Source organism: Sphaerodactylus townsendi, linkage group LG06 (assembly GCF_021028975.2).
Source record: "Sphaerodactylus townsendi isolate TG3544 linkage group LG06, MPM_Stown_v2.3, whole genome shotgun sequence".
Taxonomy (NCBI): domain Eukaryota; kingdom Metazoa; phylum Chordata; class Lepidosauria; order Squamata; family Sphaerodactylidae; genus Sphaerodactylus; species Sphaerodactylus townsendi.
The window spans coordinates 123,031,396-123,045,342 of NC_059430.1; positions in this window are offsets into that span (position 1 = coordinate 123,031,396).

Here is a 13,947-nt window from a genome sequence, read left to right on the forward strand (position 1 = left end):
GCTCCTTCATAGGAGGCGAGGAAGAATCATAATCACGCCCTGCATGTCTGGGAGTTGGGTTCTAAGTGGGGAGCTTGTAAAGGCAGGTTGGACCACTCTCCCACAGACTTGGACCCCTTCCAGAACCGTTGGTTAAGCCCTGATTGTGCTCTGCACCGAACATAGAAGAAGAAGAGGAAGAAGAGTTCGGATTGAGTCTCCTGCAGGAGACTCAAAGGGGCTTACAATCTCCTTGCCCTTCCCCCCTCACAACAAACACCCTGTGAAGTAGGTGGGGCTGAGAGAGCTCCGAGAAGCTGTGACTAGCCCAAGGTCACCCAGCTGGCATGTGTGGGAGTGTACAGGCTAATCTGAATTCCCCAGATAAGCCTCCACAGCTCAAGCGGCAGAGCTGGGAATCAAACCCTGTTCCTCCAGATTAGATATATGAGCTCTTAGCCTCCTATGCCGCTGCTGCTCCACATAGCCAATGGAATACACATGAGGTGGGATAGAAATCTGCAGTCTCATTTGTGTTCAGAAAATATCTTGTGAAGGGGTCAAGGGATCGATATGTCTCTTCTTAAAGTTCTTCTCATTTACCTGATGAGAGTTCAAACAGTTCGTGAACGCAGGCATTTTGGCCATTTTCACACTCTTGAGTTGGTGGATCCTCACAGTCACTTCCGGAACACTGAAAACACACCAGCAGTGCCCCTGCAGACAGGAAAGAGAGGATGGTGGTTGGAAAACTTCACTGCCACCTACAGAAATGTATCTACAGAAAATGGCCCCTCGGGCAGGCAAACCACAGGGAGCCAAAGGAGAAATGTCCAAAACGAGTATAATAAAACAAGTGAATGGGTGGATATGAGGACAGATCTTGGTTTGTTGCATGCCCCGGTTGGAGACTGTCTTTGGGCAAAAAAAGATTTGCCTCCCATTGACTGTGAGAAGATAATGGGCCTTTCCCCACTTACCTTAAGCCCCGTGCTACTTGAAGAGAGTAGCGCGGGGTCCCCCGGCACTCCCCACGAGAGGGGCGGTGACAGCGCAGCCGCCCCGACGCTACCGCTGTCGCGCCCCCTCAGTGCACGGCATCCCTGGCACTCTTGTAAAGGGCGCCTTTTGATGACCCCGCGCAGAGCGCGGGGTTGTTGGGACGCTCGGGCGCGCGCCAGGGATGCCGCACGCTGAGAGCAGCGCACGGCATAGGGGGGATCATGGTGAGTGGGGAAATGCCCTATCATTTTCCAGCAGGGGGCGCTGGTTGTTAATGATGCGTTGAGCTAGCTTGAGCTGAGAGTCATATTTTAATGTTCTAAGCTTGTTGTAATCCGCCCAGAGCACACCGAGGATTGGGCGGGAAATAATTTATTTATTTATCAGATTTTAAACCACCCACCCCCGGAGGGATCTGGGCTGTGTACACCAGGCCAAAAACAGTATTGCACACAATAGGCCAAAAACAACATTACACACAATAAAATAAATTAAATTAAGTTAAAAACAATTTACAGGTTTCATAAAACCTAGCAGCATCAATACAGTACAATACAGTACAACAAGATTATAAAAGCGTGGCGTCCAATCCCAAGGCCGGGCGGGGGCAGCAGTGTAAATTAGATGTTATATTGGGCATGCCAATGATGGAATGAATGAATGAATGAATGAATGAATGAATGAATGAATGAATGAATGAATGAATGAATGAATGAATGAAAGAATATTTCAGTCCGCCTAAGTTATTTAAAATCTAGACTACAGAAACCTCTAAATACAACACAAAACAAAGCAAATCATAAGAAAACTGTTCAAGGGTGAAAGGGAACAGACAGAAATTCAGTTAGCTTTCTTCAGCAACTTGATAAAAGCTTCGATCCACACAGAAAGTACGTGTACTATAAAGCATTTGATACAGTAAGTCATGAATTTCTCTTCCAAACATTAAATAATTTTGGATTTGGGGACAGATTCATAGACGTATTAAAAGAAGTATATAGAAACGCTAAGGAGTAAACGAAGGATTATCAGGAATAGTTAATATAAGAAGAGGTATAAAATAGGGTTGCCCGTGGTCTCCGTCTCTATTTGTAATGGCAATGGAGTTCTTAGCAAATAGAATACGAAATAACGGAAGAATAAAAGGATATAAAATAAATAAGGAAGAAATTAAAATAAACATGTTTGCAGATGACGTATTAATGATAACAACCAATCCTGAGGATACAATGCAAGAGTTAAAAATAATTTTAGAGGATTTTAAGAATTATTCAGGGTTAACAGGGAATATGGACAAGATGGAAATATTAGGGGTGAATATAGAAAAGAAACAATTTAATAAATAAATATTAAAGAAGAAAATTAAATATTTAGGAATTACAATTTCTACCAGAAAAGATAAGATGTATAAGTACTATGGTATAGATGGAAAAGAATTCAAAATCAGATAAAAAATTGGGAAGCAAAAACCTTATCTATAACGGGGAAGATAAAAGCAGTAAAGATGTGTATATTGCCTAAAATCTCTTATCTATTTAGAACATTACCAATGGAAATTGCTAAAAAACAATTTGAAAAATGGGACAAGAAAATAAAAGCATGGGTATTTAATAAAAAAAATGCGAGAGTGATGAATAAAATAGTATATATGCCAAATGATCTCCTAGGCTGGGGAATACCGAAAACCCAGGAATATTATGAGGCATTCCTCATAAAGAGCTTATTAGATATTAATGAAGATAATACCTCAAAATGGTTGAAATTTGAAAATGAAGTAAATAATGGAATAGGTAATCATGGTATTTATATAACTGATTATAAAAATGTAAAACATAGAGTAACAGGCCCAAGAAAAGTGAATATGGATATTTGGGAAAAATGGAGAAGTAAATGGATGCCTATATTCTGGATAGAGCCCCAGTAAAGCGTGCATCAAATAGAAGGTGAAAAACATAAGAAAACTGGAAGAAGAAGGGATAGTTATGAAAGAATCAGACTTAGTTCATGAAGGAGAAATGAAGTATAATTACAAAACGAAGAGAATTCAGAGAATTCATTAGTACAAGAGGGTTGCTGCGGGAAAAATTAAGGAACAGGAATAAAAGGTGAATGCACAATCAATCAATGGCTAAGACTCCATGAAACAATGAAAGAGAAGATGACAGGAGTGGGACAAGGCATGGTAGAGGATAAAGAATTTATGATGTGTTGAACGTTAAAACAAAAAATGGGAAAAAGACAATTTCTTAGTTGAAGAAAAAATAGAAAGAATAATGGACAGTATGAAATAAGCATAAAGATTGAAAAAAATAGAAACCAGAAAGAAAGGTTATACTTAAATGGTATAGAACCCCAATACAGCTAGCCCATATGATCAGTTGACCAAGCCCAAAGTGTACCATTGTGGAGAAAGAGGAGCATATTATATACATTAAGTGTGGATAGAATGTAAAGTAATGAAAAAGCTTTGGGAGAATATTTTACAATCTGTAGAACTATAGGTAACAGTAAAATTCGATGTAAATAAAGAATTATTAATTGTGGAGAAGCCAGACTATATCAGAGTGATTAGAAGCTTCGAACCAATGTATAAAATAATGATTAGATAGCACACGCAGTGTTGGCATTGGGCTGGAAAGATAATAAAAAATGGACAGTTTCAAAATGGTTGGAATATATATGGGAACAAATACAGCTAGAGATAGTTGAGAGACTGACAAAAAATATTTTATGGAAAGAAAAAATAGAAGATATTATGAAGATAAGGACAGTGTTTGAAAAATGGATTGAAGATGCCGGATTTAACGAAGAGCCATGGAATAAGAGAATAAGAAGAATGAACATCCTACTGCTTGCATGAAATAATTAATAGAAAGAAGGGGGGAGGGGGAGAAAATGGAAAAAATGTATAGATGGAAGAAAAATATTAAATGTAACAAATGTATAAATACTCTATACAATAAAAAATTATAAAAAAAAGAAAGTACATGTACAACTCTGAAAAAAAATCTATGCAAAATTCTTCTAGTTTAAATTACATAGAGTTTTCTCCTGTACTACTGTGAGAAACTGGAACATGCCTGTCCTTTCCATTGATTTCCTCGTGCTCCACAATATCCCTGGAGAACATCCCCTTCTGGGGAGGGGGGCAAATATTTCAAATGGTAGGCAGTGGGTCTTTCTTCCAGCCACCCCTCTACTAGCAATGAGCGTGACACAGTGACCCTTTCCGCCAACACAAATAAAACATTTTCAGGATTGAAATAAAAGGATTTAGGGGAGGAGTTTTGCATAGTTTTTTTATTACCCAAAACATTTTATTTACAATCTCAAAATGTTTTAAACGTCTCCTTTTTCCTAGTGATTCTTTGGGCTGAAATGTTTTTAAAAGGCTTTCTTTGTGTGTTATCCTGTTAAGACACCATTTTGTGAGTTCCTCACTCTGTTCTTTTAGCATTTTAGAGCGTTTAAACTAGTGATGCTGGAATCCACCCCCAAACAGCATTATTTTCAATGGTGTCTAAACTAGGGAGCCCAGATTCTCCTTTTAAATCCACCTTAAAGACAGAATCTGGGGTCCCCAGTTTAAACAACATTGAAAGTGATGCTCTTTTGGGTTAGGCGCCCTGGGCAACTGCCCACTTTGCCCAATGGGAGGAACGCCTCTGCTCACCAGCATTAAGTACAGTAGGCTCAAGGAATGAGACTGTGAAGCATATAACATTCATTTGTCTACACACTGAGAAAAATGAGGGAAGAACAGAAAATGGCAGCCAGGAATCATTTCAAGGGGGTGGGTGTGAACAAAAGGGGGCACTGAGAATGTTTTGCAAACATTTTTGGGAGATTTGTGCAGAAAGGGCCAGTGTGGTCCTCACATGACAGCTGGTTGGAGGGAAATCATAGCTGTTGCAGGGGCAGAGAGGAATCATAGTTGTAGGCAGGGGTGTAATGCCCATTGGGCAAGGTGGGCAGCTGCCCAGGGCACCACCTTGTGCGGGACATCAAAATGCAGGGTTCATTTTTGGGTATTTTTAGTGGTTTTCCATTTTTGGCCTGAAGAGGGTGCAGTTTTTAGGCTAGCAGCACCAAAATTTCAGCGTATCATCAGGAGACGTTCCTTATGCTACCCTCCAAGTTTGGTGAGGTTTGGTTCACGGAGTCCAAAGTTATGGACTCCCAAAGGGGGTGCCCCTATCCCCCATTGTTTCCAATAGGAGCTAATAGGACATGGGGGCTACAGTTTTGAGGGTCCATAACTTTGGCCCCCCTGAACCAAACCTCACCAAACGTGGGGGGTAGCATAAGGAAAGTCTCCTGATGATACGCTGAAATTATGATGCTGATATGTCTAAAAATGCACCCCCTGCACGCACCAATGTCCTGGTGCAAAAAAATTTTGGTCAGGAGGCATCCAGCCTGCCCAGGTTTTGCCCAGGGCTACAGTTTGTCTCGTTACGCCCCTGATTGTAGGGTGTGTGGTGACCAGGCTGCTCCTTGAGTGGTTGGTAGAAGAGCAAGACTTTCCAGCGCTGTTGCCCCCAGACCCCCAGTTCCTTGTCTTCCACCTGGCAGGAGACCCAGTGGGGAAGGGTCACCCTCATCACCAGTACAGAACTTGGACTTCATTGTGAGAGAATGAAGGGACAAGGGACCAGTGGAAGCCAAAAAAATAACAGCGGGAAACTCAAACTCTGTGTGTGTACTTGTAACCCCCATGCCCAGAATGGGTTGAACCAGTAAGGGGGCGGAGACTCAGAGCAGCAGAAAGGCTGCAGAGCTCTTTGGAGAAGACAAGGCTACCAGACTCGGACCTTGATTTCTATAAGCCCTTAACACCTTGTTAAGGGTTTCTTTTTGTGGTTGTACGCAGAGTTCTCCTGGAAACCTTTCATCATGTTGTGTCCTGTTCATCAAGCCCTTGGAGTCTTCAGGAGCCAACCCACTTGCAAAGAAGAATTGGACTTGGCAGTATCAGTAGACTGTAACTAGAAGGACTTGAAATGCAACCTGAACAGGACCTTGAATTGTAATGCTAAATGTTGATGTTTAATGTTATTTGTAAAGAGAAGTAAATTGTTTTGTTTAAATTGGGTTCTTTGCAACTCATTCCAAGTACTGCCCCACAGAACCCACAAGCTGAGGTTACATACTCTCGCATCAATGAAATTCCGCAAGTCATCTGAGGCATGCACTTTTCCCCCAGATTCCTATTACCTCTCGGCCTACGTATACCACACACATATTCACCCCACACGCATTGTGCACTCCAACCGCCAATGGGAAGGTACACTGTCCTGGCCCTGCTTTTGACTGCCCAGGCCAGGCTGGTTTGGCCCTTCTCCACCTGCTGTGGCCAGCTAAGCCAGGCCTTCCAAGCTGTGGTGAAAACAAGGGTGCCACTTCTAGAGATGGATAGGGAAAGAACCCAGCCTGCCACACCATAGATATGCCTCAGGCCACCTGCGTAAGTCACAAAATAGTTGTCAAACGACACTAACAATTTGCAGTTCAGACTGTACAGCAATACAAACTTTCCTATACAGAAATTGGAGTCGTTTAATTATAGGACATGGTTTAAAGATCGAAAACCAATGTTCCACAGTTGCTAGTGTGGCTGTGCGTGAATTGCAAGATTCTTCCGACATAAATGATGATCAGATCCATTACTGAGGAAAGCAAGGGAAGACCCCACAATAAATCTAAATGAACGTGTGGCCTTTCCAGCACCTCGATGACCCTATGTTATGGTGTTTAGGAGCTGAGGAAATGCTTAAGGCAGGGGTCTGCAACCTGCGGCTCTCCAGAAGTTAATGGACTACCATTCCCATCAGCTGGTGGCAGGGGCTGATGGGAATTGTAGTCCATGAACATGTATGTATGTATTTATTTATTTATTTATTTATTTATTTATTATTAGTTTACCGCCCTCCCCCTGAGAGCTCAGGGCGGTTCACAACAGGTTAAAACATACATTAAAACATAATTTAAATATTAATTGCATAAAAAACAGAACCCATTTAAAAATGTGGATGGCGTCTGGCTACTCCCCTCCCCCCGCTTGTGCCCACAGGAGGCCAGATGACATGGTAGATGTATTTTTAACCAGGCTGGCCAAACGCCTGGTGGAACAGGTCCGTCTTGCAGGCCCTGCGGAAACTCTGTAAGTCCCGCAGGGCCCTGATCTCCCTAGGGAGCCTGTTCCACCAGGTAGGGGCCAGGGCTGAAACGCCCCTGCCCCCCCTTTGTCGGTGCTGCTGCCAGCCTGGATCATTTTTGGGCCAGGGATCATGAGGCAGGTCCTCCTCCGAGGAGCCGGGAGGGGCCTACCGGGGCAATATAGGGAGAGGCTGTCCTAGTGATGGTGGGCAGGTCCCCACTGCAAACGTACTTGAAGCTGCCAAACCAACACTTTAAACATAATCCGGAACTCAATCGGCAGCCAGTGCAGATGGTATAGGATCGGTGTAATTCGATCCCTGCTCGGACTGCCAGTAAGCAGCCTGGAGAGCCGCAGGTTATAGATTCCTGGCTTAAGGCATCAGAACACCTTGAACAGGATTTGCCTAATTCCCTTCCCAGAGGGAAGAGAAACAACAGAGGATGTCCATTTTTTTAAACTCACCTGGGGAAACGAGGGCCAAAAGGAGGCATATGCTCAGAACTTCCTTCATGGCTAGGAAGAGAAGAAGCAGCAGGAAGGACTCTGATCAGGGTGGAATCTACCGAGGCAGCTGGTGTTGGAGAAATGTGTTCATCGGGAGTAATTTATAAGGGAAGAGGAGGAAACCCTGAGCAACTTTGGCAACCGGTTCTGTGGGTTATGGGAAGTGTTGATAATAAAGATGATAAATTTTGCCCCTGTTGCAAACATCTGCATTCTTTTTAGAGCACCCCATGAATATTTTAACAAGCGTCCTTTCTGTACTCCATCCTAGGCACTCTTTCCTCATAGGCGACACAAGATAGTTTCGGATATTTAAAGCCATTCCTCATTCTGGCAGTATTCTCATTTGAGGGTCTTGAAATCTTACAGCTGGCTTCTGGGAATTGAGTCCGGAGGTCTGCAAGGATGGGATCCAATGTTAAAAGAGGCAGAGCCCTTGATCTTTGGGTATACTTGGACATTAAATGTGTGGAGTTTTCTTTATCCACTAAATACGCTTCCATATTTTTAACCCCATTCTTCATACCGTAATAATTCTGAACAGGTTAAAATAGTTCTGTTTTCCACCAAACCCCCAAACTTGGTAACACAACCAGAGGTATAACAAGAAGCATGATGGGAGAATGTGATTATTTTGAGAATTTAGTCCTCTCCTGATATCCAGGTGGCAGAGTTCAGCTGGTTCTCCTGGAAGAAGCTGACTTTGGAGAGAAGGAGAGTTTAAGTTCCAACCCTGCCTTACTCTCCTGTAAGAAGATTTAAAGCCACTTACAAACTGGTTCCTTCATCTCCCCACAACAACCACAACAATGAGGTAGGTGGGAAGGGCTGAGTTCGAGACTGGCCCAGCATTACCCAGCAGGCTTCACGTGTAGTAGCGGAAACAATCAGGCAAGTTAGGAGTCTGCTGCTCATGTGCTGAAGTAGGGAATCAGATCAGTTCTTCCAGATTAGAGACGCTGCACTTATACCACCAGCTGGCTCTCCAGGGAGACTTTGTGGCACTATAACCTTTGCGGCGTAGTGGTTAAGAGCAGGTGCATTCTAATCTGGAGGAACTGGGTTTGATTCTCTGCTCTGCCACTTATTAGCCTGTGCACTCCCACACACGCCAACTGGGTGACCTTGGGCTAGTCTCAGTTTCTCGGAGCTCTCTCAGCCCCACCCACCTCACAGGGTGTTTGTTGTGAGGGGGGAAGGGCAAGGAGATTGTAAGCCCCTTTGAGTCTCCTACAGGAGAGAAAGGGGGGATATAAATCCAAACTCCTCCTCCTCCTCCTCCTTCTTAGGAGGTTAAGAGCTCGTGTATCTAATCTGGAGGAACCGGGTTTGATTCCCCGCTCTGCCGCCTGAGCTGTGGAGGCTTATCTGGGGAATTCAGATTAGCCTGTGCTCCACCGCCAGCTGGGTGACCTTGGGCTAGTCACAGCTTCGGAGCTCTCTCAGCCCACCTACCTGGCAGGGGTGTTTGTTGTGAGGGAAGGAACTTAAGGAGATTGTAAGCCCAGGTCTCCTGCAGGAGAAAGGGGGGGATATAATCAAACTCTTCTTCTTCTTCTTCTCCCAAATCCCTCCCCAAAATCTGCAAAATTTATTTATTTATTATTTGAGTAATTCACAATAAATAAAAAAAATAAAAAAACCAACAGTTCAACCACCTGATGATAGGGAAGCTCAGGCTTTGAGTGCACAACTTGTTTTAAAACAAAAAGGAAACAGACTCATTAGTCAGCTCATATTATTAAATATTGTAGATTTTAGCCTGGTTTTAAAGTATCAACTCAGAAGGTTCTTACTATAGCCACAATGCAACCAGATTGCAACAGAAAACTCTAAATTAAAGAAAATGCTAAATACTAAGATAAAACTACAAGGGTAGGATGAGTTTAAATTTAATTCTATTTATGCATTCGGCTCTTCCAAGCGGCCAGAGGCTCACAACATTCATGTAAATATATAATTCCATCTAATACTAATAACTAACTTAATAAAGGCTACCAACTACTTTCGTCAACAGAACATACCACAAACAGATTAAACAGGCTGACCCGAGACAAATCCTCATTTCCCGCTAATTGCTGGTGGCAGCCCAGAGCTGGAGCTACAAGAATTAACTGAGATTGTGGCGTTTGGGCGTTGGGAATTTAAACAACCAGTTAACCGACTGGAAATGGATTGTAAAGAGGGTGCCAATATCAGCTTCCCAATATTCCCTGCTGGTTCTTGCCCTTCAGTTTTGCAAAAACACTCCTTGGGAGGCAGACTGGAAACTGGGCCAGAATGCCCTCACATACAAGACTGCACATCGTGCAATTTTAATAACATTTGTTTCACATCAGTGGCTCAAGCTGGGCGGAGGATCTGGAGGGGCCACCAGAACAGGGATTGCCAATGACCCGTGTCCACAAGAAGGGCGTTCCTATACCAATTCTAGACCTCACTGAAACAGACCACAAAGGCAATTAGAAGTTTAGGCTGCAAAGGCCAGCTGACTGCAACCAACACCAAGAAATGTGCTTAATGCGCTTCTGCAAAATGCACTGGAGGAGAAAAGCGGTGTGACGCTGGCTGCACCTCCTGTTCTAACAGGCCAGCGTGAGCAGAGAGCAGTTTCTTTTCTCTGAGACACGTGCCAGGCGGGGTCCTCCTCGCCTATAGCGTTCCTCTTCGAGGACACTTCATATTCACTTTTTCCTAAATGGGGAGGAGTCACCCTGCAAAGAGCAGAAAGATCCTTGACTGGGATGGGTTGCCAAGCTCCTGCTTGGAATTTTCTGGAGACATCTTAGCTGGAAGAGAAAGAAGGAGGAGGAGGAGGGAGGTTTGGTTATATCCCCCTTTCTCTCAGGGGAGACTCAAGGCTGACAATCTCCTTGCCCTTCCCCTAAACACAAACACCCTGTGAGTGGGTGAGACAGAGAGGCTCAGCTGACTAGCCCAGGTCACCCAGCTGGCGTGTGTGGGAGTGCACAGGCCAATCTAATTCCCAGATAAGCCTCCCACAGTATGTAAAAAGCAGGGGATGGCTGGTTTAATGATCTAATGATCCATTAGAAAAGTGGGTCTCTTTTTTTTCAATCTCTATATTTTAGTACAGAAGATAGTCATTCATTTCCCAATTTAGTAAGTCTGGCAAAATGGCCTGCAGTTACCCCCAGGGAGACAAAATCACTCATAAACCAATTTAAAAATGGTTAAGAAGAAGAAGAAGAGTTTGGATTTATATCCCCCCTTTCTCTCCTGCAGGAGACTCAAAGGGGCTGAAAATCTCCTTGCCCTTCCCCCCTCACAACAAACACCCTGTGAGGTAGGTGGGGCTGAGAGAGCTCCGAAAAGCTGTGACTAGCCCAAGGTCACCCAGCTGGCGTGTGTGGGAGTGTACAGGCTAATCTGAATTCCCCAGATAAGCCTCCACAGCTCAGGTGGCAGAGCTGGGAATCAAACCCGGTTCCTCCAGATTAGATACACAAGCTATTAACCTCCTACGCCACTGCTGTCCCCGGTCAAGATGGCATTTCTCCGGAACTTCTTAAGGTCAATATTGAGTGGAGCCTCATTCCTAGCTTCCCTATTTACATATATAGACAAAACAGGCAGGATATACCAGCTGGATGAAATATAGCAATTGTAGTTCCATTCTCTAAAAAAGGGGATAGGACCAGTGGTGGGATTTAGCAGATTCGCACCACTTCGGCAGAACCGGTTGTTAAAATGGTGCTGGTAAACACCCAGTTGTTAAATTATTTGAATCCCACCACTGGAGAGGACGGATCCTGCAAATGACAGACCAATCAATTTATTAAATATTGTAATTAAACTTTATGTGAAACATCTACGGTTGGAATTTAAAGATTGGCAGGATAGAGAGGTGATCTTGGCCATTGAACAGGCTGGCTTCAGAGAAGGTAGATGAGTTTTAGATCATTGCTTGATGGTGCAACACCTTATTGAGAAGTATGTGTCAAAGAGGGTCACACCTGTACATGCCTGAGGTCAGCTCTCAATAATATTGTATCCAGAGAAAGATTATGGAAAAAAGTTACACGACACTTTTATAACCTGTTGGGTCTTAGTCAAATTATGTATAAAGATACCTTTCTTAGATCATCTGTCTGATCCTTTAAGAACATACAAGGGCAAATCCAGGGCAACAAAATAGAACAAGTTACCAGCTTTAAATTTCTGGGGGTAATATTACAAGTCTCTGGTGCCAAAATCTTCCAGTATAAGGCAAAGGATATAAAAGACAGAAGACTGTGAATAGAGGAGAGCATTTTCCTTAGCTAGAAGTGACTCACTTCCTTCTAGAGTTCTTGAGGGAAGATACAAGAAAAGCGATTTTGAAGAAAGGCTACGTGACTGTCCATTAAAAGAGATTATACCACAGAACATATGTTTTTCAGGTGTCCTTTGCTTGATAAGCCTCACAAAGACATTTTGGGCCCGACATTGGAGAGATTTACTGGTAGAAATAACAAGCGTAAATTAAGATGGTTGCTAATGGGTGTAGGTCTTACTATTACATGGTCAGTTGCCAGATTTTGCTTATATCTTTGTAAATTGAAGAAATCTGAAAAAGGAATTAAAGTGTCTAGTGATTCTGTTGAAATAGACTCTGACAACTGCCATCTTAAGTTCTTGCTATCTTGTTTGTACTCTGCTGCTGAAAAAAAGAAAAATTAATGTTTTAACCGTATTTTATATTAGTTATTTAAGATGGATTTTAAAGTCGTTATTTATTTAAATTGTATTTTAAGTGTTTGGTCTAAGTCTGTAAATAAACTGGATGGATGGATGGATGGATGGATGGATGGATGGATGGATGGATGGATGGATGGATGGATGGATGGATGGATGGATGGATGGATGGATGGATGGATGGATGGATGGATGGATGGATGGATGGATGGATGGATGGATGGATGGATGGATGGATGGATGGATGGATGGGGTTTTTTGCTTCTATATCTAAAATTATACCCTTCTTCTGAGTACCCAATGAATATATCAATGAACTCCAAGGTGAGATGTACCTTAATGGGTGCTATTTGTCAAATGTGATGTGAAATTACATAGCTGGCACTGATTCTTTCTCTTTCCTCTCTGCAGTGGCATCACTGACATGTAGTACATGCATTGGCATATTACAGCCATGTATGAATTCTACAAATCAGGTCTGTAACTCTGGTGACGGTAGCTGTGGTTCTTTCTACCTGACAAATTTAAAATGTGAGTAAAGAAGGGAGGACTATCTTCTTAAGAATTAGCTGGTTTGTAGTATCAGCAGATGGCTAGCACTTATAAATTGGATGTCTCTATACAGGACTGGTCAGGAACAGACAGATCAGGGTATAGATCAATGAAACACTGACAGGCCAATCCTATATTAGAATACATGATCTAGGTTGCCCGGAATGTTGTTATATCTTTTATAGTGGGATCTCTCCCAGAAAGTGACTACCAGGCACTTCTATGTCATAGCTTTACTGGACTATCAGCCAATGGGACTGTCACCAATAGCTCCAGTTGAAAATAAGTCTGATACTCATTTGAAATAGCCCAGTAGAATCCAACAAGAAATACAGCAAGTGCTGAATAATGAGTGATTTCTTGGATTTAAGGAAAGAATTCTTGTAGTCCTGGATGCTAGTATTACCCTGGCAACTTACAAATACAGGAGAGGGGGACTCAGAGAACTCTTGCCTAGTGCAACCCCTCAAGCAAAGTACATACCTCTGAGAACCAGCCCAAGGTCCTTTTGAAAATGCAAACAGATAAAAGCCCATTTTCTGGGGCGGGGAAACCCCCAAAACACACTATGTAAATTAAGCTTTAAGTATTTGATAGCAAGATTCTGTGTTTTTGTTGTTGTTGTTGTGTGTGTGTTTTAATCACTCAGTTGGCCATTATGCAATAGTGGAAGTGGCATAAACAGTAAATTTTCTTTCTGATTCTCTTCACAGTTCCTCTTACCAAAATGGTAATGAGGTCTTGTACCCCATCAGCAATGTGTCAAGATGGCACATATCGCATTACTGTACAGAAGAATATAGATCTGCAAGCATTAATGAAGTGCTGTGACAAAGAAATGTGCAACGAGGCCCTTAATATAGGTAAGTGTCTGTCTGCATCTCTGAAAAGAACCCTGTTCTCATCTATCAGTGGGTTTGGCTGCCAGGCATTCCTATGGGAAAACATGAAAGTACTGCCTTTGAGGGCACTGCCACTATGAAGGCAATATCTTCCCTCCAACCCTTGCTGACCCTCCATCCTCCACAAGAAAAGGTGGAGATGTTCAG